This window comes from Python bivittatus, unplaced genomic scaffold (genome assembly GCF_059951505.1).
Source record: "Python bivittatus isolate LINGU-HERP-01145 unplaced genomic scaffold, Pbiv_v1 ctg000430_np1212, whole genome shotgun sequence".
Lineage (NCBI taxonomy): Eukaryota > Metazoa > Chordata > Lepidosauria > Squamata > Pythonidae > Python > Python bivittatus.
The window spans coordinates 2363751-2372667 of record NW_028277071.1 but is presented as its reverse complement, the minus strand read 5'-3'; positions in this window follow the sequence as shown (position 1 = coordinate 2372667).

Sequence of the window (8917 nt, the reverse complement as noted above, 5' to 3'; positions counted from 1 at the left end):
AGTGCAGTATTCCTTTAAGCTGGTGAATCTCATCTGGGAACATCCATTTGACAAACAGTGCTCCTTTTTCATTATTCATTGATGGAGCTGATCCATATGTGATCTAAATGGTGGGAAGAAAGAAGAACAAAGGCAAAAAGGGACTTTACAAAAAAAGAAAGAAAGAAAGAAAGAAAGAAAGAAAGAAAGAAAGAAAGAAAGAAAGAAAGAAAGAAAGAAAGAAAGAAAAATTGTGCAATGCATGTGTGTTTATTTAACCCAATCCAGAGACTGGGTTATGGTTTGAGTGGAATATGGAAAGAGGGTTCCTTAAAATTAGTTTTACAACATGACATCTGCAAGTTTAGTACTGCTCATCAAGCAAAAAGGAACTGCTCTTTGGTGATATTCTTCATATTTTATGAAATTCTCATCTTCTTGCCTCAAACATTTCATTTCTGGGATCTTTCTAAAAAGAGTTATCATGAAGATTTAACACCTGAAGTTAATAAATAGCTTGTGAACTCCCCATCTTGTTCCATATTTGTGTCTCACCTGGGGAAATTTGTAGTTGCACAGAATAGTTGCCATGTTGAGACAGGTCTGAGAATGGGGTCCTCCAATGACAGCCATTGTGGTGGTCTGGTCGTTACACTTGTAGTTAGGGACAAAGATGTCTTTGGAAAAGAGAAATTCCATTGCTAAAAGATAAGTTGAACTTTCCTCTGGATAATCCGTAGCAATGTGGAAACCGAGGCTAACATTGGGTAAAATCTCAGAATGTTCATTGATTTCCTTTACAGCAAATGTCAGAGCCAAAGTGTGTTGGTAATTATGAGTGAGGAACCTTCAGTGAGAGTTATAAACTATGTTAATATATTTCTGCTTCAGAATCAGACAGTTGCTATCTTTAATTGTTATATATATTCATGCAAACAGAAAATTGAGTACTTATTGTTTATTCTGGACTCTTGGAAATCTGGTCTTTAGCAAATAATAGCCCTACATTGTATCGATTGGGAAGCACTGATGCAGAGGGGTAGCTAACATTGAGCTAAGGTAGCATTTGATTTCAGTTTTATCTGTATTTTGGTTGTATTTTTCTAAGGGTGGGAAGCCAGCTCCATTTTCCCACCCTAGACTTGTAACAGAATGAAATAGTTTCTCAAAGGCCCTTGAAGGTTTTCTGCTTCATTTGTCAGTAAGATGAAAGGGAGAAAAGTTCTGGATTAACCAGAAGGCATCTGCAAAGCCTAGATTAGTCAAACTTTTTTGCAATAGAGGACTTTGTTGAAGGAAGGAAGTTTCCTGAGGAAAAGGTAATTCATATAGTTCATGGTTCAGATCAATACTATTTGCCTCAATATAAATTTCAGTGTTAGGACAGGCTACGTTTCTGTGAGCTCCAGAATTAAAAATGGCTAAATATGGCCACTGGAACTAGTCATACTGACCAATTAGCAAAAAATATATTTGAGTAGAAAACTGACAGAAAGAAAATACAGCATTTAGGTAGCAGTTGGGGGTGAGGAGGAAGAGGAGGAGGAGGAGGATACTTACATGTATTGATCAAGCACTTCACGAGAAGGAAGGTTTTGAAAAGTGATCTCATTTGAAACAAACAAGACCTGACAAATAATAGCAGCAATGATTAAGTCTCCAGACTGATAATACTTGTGAACAATTGGAAGAGGACCACTGAAGTTGCAATTGCAAACTGAGGAAATGAACATCAAGTTGGGAAAAAAGAGTAAAACTAGTGTTCTGAATATAACCAACTCACTATAATACATGGTCCAATGTTATCATTCAGCTGAGGTTCTGGGTTGACTGCTCATTAACATTATCTAAATTTAAGATAATGATGTATCACAGAACAAACACGAATCCTTTTTTCCCCTACATGCAGTTCTGTATTTCTGAGCAGACATTAATATAATGTAATGTCTTAATCTGGGGTGATCGTTTTGTCAGTGTCTGCTGGATTTCCCTTGAGACATGGAGAAGAAGGGACAATGACTATACTTAATTAGTAATTAGTACTTGCTTGCAATAGTACTTTGTTTGAAAAATATCAGAAGGAAACATGTTTATCATATCTCAGTAGACACTGCTGTACTCCTATGAAACTTTGGAACTTAGACACAAAGTAGAAAACGGGGGAGTGAGAGATCATATGCACAGAGGAAGAAAACAAAACATAGTTAGAGAAAAATAAAAGAATGAAAATGCATCTGTTGGGATCATTTTGGCCATCTCTTTGCTTAATGCAGCATCTATCTTGAAAAGTAGCACTATAACAATTACCTAAACTTTAGAAGGACATCATCCTGGAAGTAGAGCAAGATAGAGTCAATAGGGAATGGGGCTCAGGAATCGGAGCTGAGCCTGTTATGGTGGATTTATGCTCCCCCAAAGAGCAGGTGAGCATTTTCAGAGTGCTCCTTGATCTTCTGCTATCTCTTGTTCTCCAGATCCTGCAACAATCAGGAGAATATTTGTGGTATCACACCTGGCATGTCAGCTATGACCACTCCAGTGGCAGACTGATTTGGCCACATTTATTGCTTCCCTAGCTTTCCCTCACTCCTCAGCTTACTTTAATTCTTGACACTCTGAAAGATACAGTGGTGCTTAAAAGTTTGTAAATCCATTTGATTTTTCAATATTTCTGCATAAACATGACCTAAAACATTATGTGTTCTCCACACAAGTCCTAAAAGTAGATAAAGAGAACCCAGTGAAACAAATGAGCCAAAAACATTATACTTGTTCATTTATTTATTGAGGAAAATGATCCAAAGCTACTCCTTTCTGTGTCCGGCAAAAGTATGTGAACCTTTGCTTTCAGTAACTGGTGTGCCCCTTTGGGCAGCAATAACTTGGTGGTTGGAATATAAACGGGAATGATTGTCATATTAAAGGGTTGTCCATTAATCTAATTGATATTATTTGGTCACTGACTGCATTGTAGCCAAGTACTGTTGTGCTGTACGCTCACTGACTGTAAAAGGAACACTGTTTCTTCTTTGTTTTTCATGCCCCGACTAACAAACAATGCGATCTTCTGACTGAAAGTGTCCAATCCAAGTCCACCTCAATTCACTAATGCTTAAGAGGTCAATCCTTAGTTGTTTCCTTTCATCTTTCACTGTGTTGAGCTTTCCCGTGTTGATGCTTCTGATGTTCCACATTCCTGCTGTAATTCTGTCTTTGCCACTTCAGATTTTCTTTTTCTGCATGGCAACATTAGCAATGAGACATCCCGAAGGCTTTAATCTACAACAGGCATGTTATAAACACCATTAGTGCTCGGAAGCTTCTTCTGCTCTTCTTCAGTAGTGTGTTGAGCGCCATCTGACCTGAGGGGCTCATAATCCGGCACTACATTTTCAATGATTTTGTATTCTTATCCAAGTGGCTTTCTTGGTAAAAATACAGGAGTGGTGTATCATTGCCTTTTCCTGTGCTGTATGAATTGATGCCTTTGCCTCTGTCACTAAAGTGATCATCTGCCTCTGGCATCTTCCTATATTGCTGCCACCCAATATGAGTGCCTCCTTGTTTTAGCTGGGCAGCTGGGATGACCTCCACAACTAGGATGACCTTGCTGGGAATGGCATATACATCTCAATGTTTTTCACTCATCCTGCCCAGGAACACCCACCACCACCACTATAAGGCAGCATGGCAGGACTTGTGGGGGGAGGGGGCTGGAAAGCCCATTTAATCATAGTTCTGCTATATGAGCTGCACTGGTTACCAGTGTCCCATCTATTAAACAATGTCTCCTTATGGGACCCAGGAAGCAATTCTGTGTTGCAGAGACTGCACCTGGAATAGTATCAAGTCTGCAGAGCAAGATAAAAGAAATCCAGACAACTTTTCCCAATGGAACCCCTGTGGGAAAGGTAGCTGTGTAGTGCCTTGCAATGTGGGTGACTAAATAATTCTGAGCACCCTTTCTCCTCCTTCCTTATCGCATGACCCAGAGCAGAGGTATCAGCCCACCCTGTGTTTTCCAGTGCAGCTACACACACAAACACACATAGATTCAACCCACTTCTTTATTTAGCAGATAATTTCCATGACCACTGCTGGTAACGTCTTGGAAAGAATTCAGAAGTCATGTTCTGTATGTTTTCCCTATATTCCTTTAATATCAGAAAATAGATCAAGTTCAGCATATCATTATATCACTTAGAAATAGAGAAAATGCTATGACCTATAGGGAAAGCTATTCCAGACTCCAGAAGATGTAGAATGATAAAAGATAGCCACACATCAAGGAAGGAACGCTGATTAGAAAGATTACAGCAATAATATTCTTTGGCTGCTAGAAGTGAAAATGAGTTTCTAAAATGGCACAATAGGCAGAGGCTTGTAGGGCAGCAGTCACCTGGCATTATACTTAAGTGGCAGAGTGAATGCCTTCTGAAAAAAGAAGGCCTTGATTCAGTGATAAAGCAACAATCAAGTGGGTACAGCTCTAACTTCTGGAGGCAGGGCATTTCATAGTTCAGATGAAATTGTGAGCTTTCTCCTGCCCTGATCAAATGGGTTTCCACCACAGTTGCAATCCCAAAGTCTCCAGAGTAAAGACGGTAGTTTGTTATGAGAAGTGGGTAGGTAGTCTGGTAGTAGTCTAGTAATAGTGATAGTAATCTAGCAGGCAGATAGTCTTGTATGAGAGAAGGTGATCCTTAGAGGTTAGGGATATAGGGAACTAAGAGTCATCAACAACACCTTGAATTTATATGAATCTATCACATAAAGATTGTGTAGACAATATGGATGAAATCAGTTGTGACTGATACAAACTCTGTTTTTTCTATTGGAACAAACATTTAATGTTGGTTAAAAAAGAACTATACAGTCTTAAAAACTGCTTCTTTTCCTAGCTAGATGTGCCTATTGTTCAGCTCAGGTAATACTAAAATAACAAAGCATTTGGGGAAGAAGACACAGTTCAGTAAACCACCACTGGAAGCTATGATGGAGAAGATCTCCACAGCCATCATGTATTTTCCTTTGGGCTCAGGTAAGCTGAAACAAAAGATATCCAAACACTGCAAAGCAGCACCATGCTGAAGGTGATGAACTTGGCTTCATTAAAAGTGTCTGGTAGATTTCTGCTTAGGAAAGCCACAGTGAAGCTGACAATGGCCAGGAAGCCCATAAATCCCAAGACACAATAGAACATGGTAGGGGAACCTTCATTACATTCTAGTACAAACTCTTTCAATATGGAGTACATATCAAAATTTGGAAACAGGGGATAAGTTGCTACCCATATAGTACAGATAGTCATTTGAACAAAGGAGCGGGAAACAACAATGGAGAGGCTCAGTCTTCCCCCCACCCATTTCATCATTCTAGATCCTGGCTTGGTGGCCAGGAAAGCAAGAACCACAATGATTGTTTTGGCCAATATGCAAGAAACTATCATGGAGAAGATGATGCCAAAGCAATTTTTCAAAAGGGACATACCTGCTTGACTGGCTGGCCAATGAATATAAAAGAACAAAGAAAGGAGAACAAGAGCACTATTAAAAGGGTATACATAAGGTATAAATAATAGGGGTTTCCAAATGGTTTATGATTCTACTGAAGCCTAATCTGAGCAGTAAGAGTCAGTTACTGAAAAGAAAGAAAGAAGAAATATAATTCTATGATAATTTTTCAGTGAACAATATACAGGTGGTCCTCATTTAGTGACTGCCTTATTCAGCAACTATTCGCAGTTATGACTGTGATGAAAATGTAACTTTGCAACCAATCCTCATATTTATGACCTCTGTAAAGCAAAGGGAAGCTGAAATAAGATTGTAAGCACAGTCATGGTTTCACTTAGTGACCACAAGTTGCCAATCCTAATTGTGGTCGCTAAATGAGGACTACTTGCATTGATATATTCACTGAAGACTACTCAGTGATTGGAACTGGTTCAGAATAAACCAGTGCAGGCCCTTGTGTCATCACTGCTTCACAAACCCAATTGGTTACCAGTTGGCTTCTAAGTGCAAAGGTATACAGCCTGATTATTTGAAGGACTGGGCATCTGTAATATTTTATGCCTATCCAGTAAGGTCAGGCAGAGTGGGTGTGCTCCTGGTTCCTTTGGTTAAACATTGTGGAATAGCATCCTGATGCTATTGCACAAGCCTTTGAAAATCTGACAGTTTGGGCTGTTGAACCCCTGTTGGTTGTTCTTTGGTGACTTATGTTGCTTTCTTATGGATGTCCATGATTTCTTCTCTGTTTTATCATTCTATTTTTATGTATTACCATTTAATTTAAATTAATTATATTCAATCTTGTCCTGTATAAAAACAAAGTCTGTGTCATTATTCATGACACAGTCATGAAACATCATTATGTTTTAAAGCATGTTTTAAAATATGAAGGACTTTGTTACATCTTTAACATATAGAAAAATCCTGATTTGTTATAGGGAGATAGAATTTTTCAAACCTGCTTTGTGCAGGGTAGAGAAGATTTTATTTATTATTTATTTCAGTTTGCAAGGATTTTAGCTACCCCTCTAAGCAGACATTTGTCTCTTTTGTATATTCTGAATCAAATGAACTGTTAACATAAGGAATGAAACAATGACAATTCAACAAATTCATAGGAAAAAATGTATAAAATCTGAGAAGACAGCAATCTGTGGTCCTGCATCCCTGAGGCTGAAGGAAATAGCAAAGTTTTTATTGATTGTCTATAAGCCAGGAGGGAACGGACCATTCTGACATCTGGCAGCAAGCAATTCCAGAAATGGCACAATTCATCAGTCCCCACAGATGGGAGTCCATGAGTGAAGGATGTTCAGAAGATCTCTGTTTCTGATCTAATTGGCTAGGCAAATATTACTGGGAGAACTGACTTATATCCTCTATTCATTGATTGGATGTTGCTCAGGCACATACATCACTAAAAGCTTTTCTACTTTTTTCTGAACATGAGAAGAAAGAAGAAGGTAAAGCACACAAAGTTGACTAAATGCAGGGGGAATTCATTCTTTCATAGGAGAAGATAATTTCTATACAATAGGTGATTATGTCTCCCATTTTTCATAGGGGATGATTACAGGAAGTTTTTGAATGCTGAATATACTATCATATCTTTGTTGTTTTCTTGGTAAACTCAGTTCTCAGCTCAGTCTCAGCTTCCCTGAATTGCACAAATCATTTGGACCCCAAGGAATCCTAAGAATCTGAGTGCCAAGTCATGGAAATACTTAGACCTTCTTATTGGTTTGTCAGAGTTTTTCTTAATATGGTACAGACCACAAACACAAAGACTGCATTTGTTTTTCCCACAAAAACTGTTTTATTGTACAAAATTAAACTCCTACAGGTAGTCCTTGACTTACGACTATTTGTCCAGTGACCATTTGAAGTTACGATGGCACTGAAAGAATGGTGGTTATGACTGATCCTTGGAGTTATGGCCGTCCCAGCACCCCCGTGGTCCTGTGATCACAACCTGGGTGCTTGGCAACCTGTTCATACTTGCGACCAGTTGCCAAGCATCCCACAATCACCTGATCATCATTTGCAACTTTCCCTGCAGCCTTCCCCATTAAGTCAATGGGGAAGCTGGTAGGGAAGGTCACAAGACATTAGGGTAAGTCTCCCCCACCACACACCCTCCCCAGCTCCCCTGTATTTGTGCTGTGCCAGCCACTTGTGCACCCCTGCATATCCTCCCCAACCCGCATGGCACCCTAGCGCACTGTCCCCTACCACTGTCTTCACGGTACCTCTTGTGTACCCCTGTGCACCCTCCCTGACCCACATTGTACCTCTTGCTCACCACCATGCACCACCATGCACTCCCACACACCCTCCCAGACCCTTTCCTGCACCCCCATGCACTCCATCATTCCCTGCCCCACCTGGAAGCAGCCACTTACCTGCTTGCTGGCCTGGGACTTACAACTTCCTTTCAGCTTCCCCACTCACTTTGGTTGTGGGAACCTGACAGGAAGTTCCTCCACCTAACAACCATGGGATTCAGTTAACAACAGCAACTGGGACTGCCAGGATTGCCACCACTAAGCGATGCAGTTGTGCTTTGCAACTGCATTGCTTAGCAACAGAAATTGTGGTCCCAATTATCATCATACATTGAAGACTACCTGTATTTCTTACTTCTAAAGTTAATGCTAATTCTATGCTTGTTTCTATTTTTCTACCTAACTTATTCTATTGTCTTTTTATTACTATATGTTTACAACTATTTCTATTCTATTTAATCTATTAATTTCTATCTTTATGTCTATGGTCCTATCTCTATGTTTTGTAACACTATTTCTTAGCTCTTTAAATTTTTCCTTTCCCCCCAAGTCTTTAGCTCTTGTAGCCAATCTCAGTCCATTTGCATTTGAAAATGCTTTTCACTCCTCTATAGACTTGCAAATGGGCTTTTATCTCCTCCCTCCCACCCCCCCACCCCCCACCCCCGCCCAGTGTTCACAGTCCTCTGTTTCTGGAGCTTTCTCCATGGCGAAGCTGACCACTCTGGTCAGAGGAAGATCAACAAAGGTTTTTTGAAAGACTGGAAACCATATATGGACTTTTCATTAAAATAGTAAAGATCGAATTGATGATTTCTGGATTTGGGGAGTAAAGTGGCCAAAGAAAATGAGGAAAAGAATAAGATGATAATTAATTACTCAATAAAAATAAGGGCAGAAGGCGTAACTGTATGCATTCTTCTCTTTTCATTCATCATTCTTTTTCTTTTTCTTACTTTCTATCTGTTTTTATTTTGTTTTGTATACTTTTACTGTATTAAAAAATTATATACACACAGACACAATAACAGAGTTGGGGCCATCCAGAACTTGGGGGTGACGTCATTATAGAGGGCAGGCACTGCTACGAAGACTTTCAAAGGGATAGATTGGGAAGGTGCCAGCTGAGGTGTCACA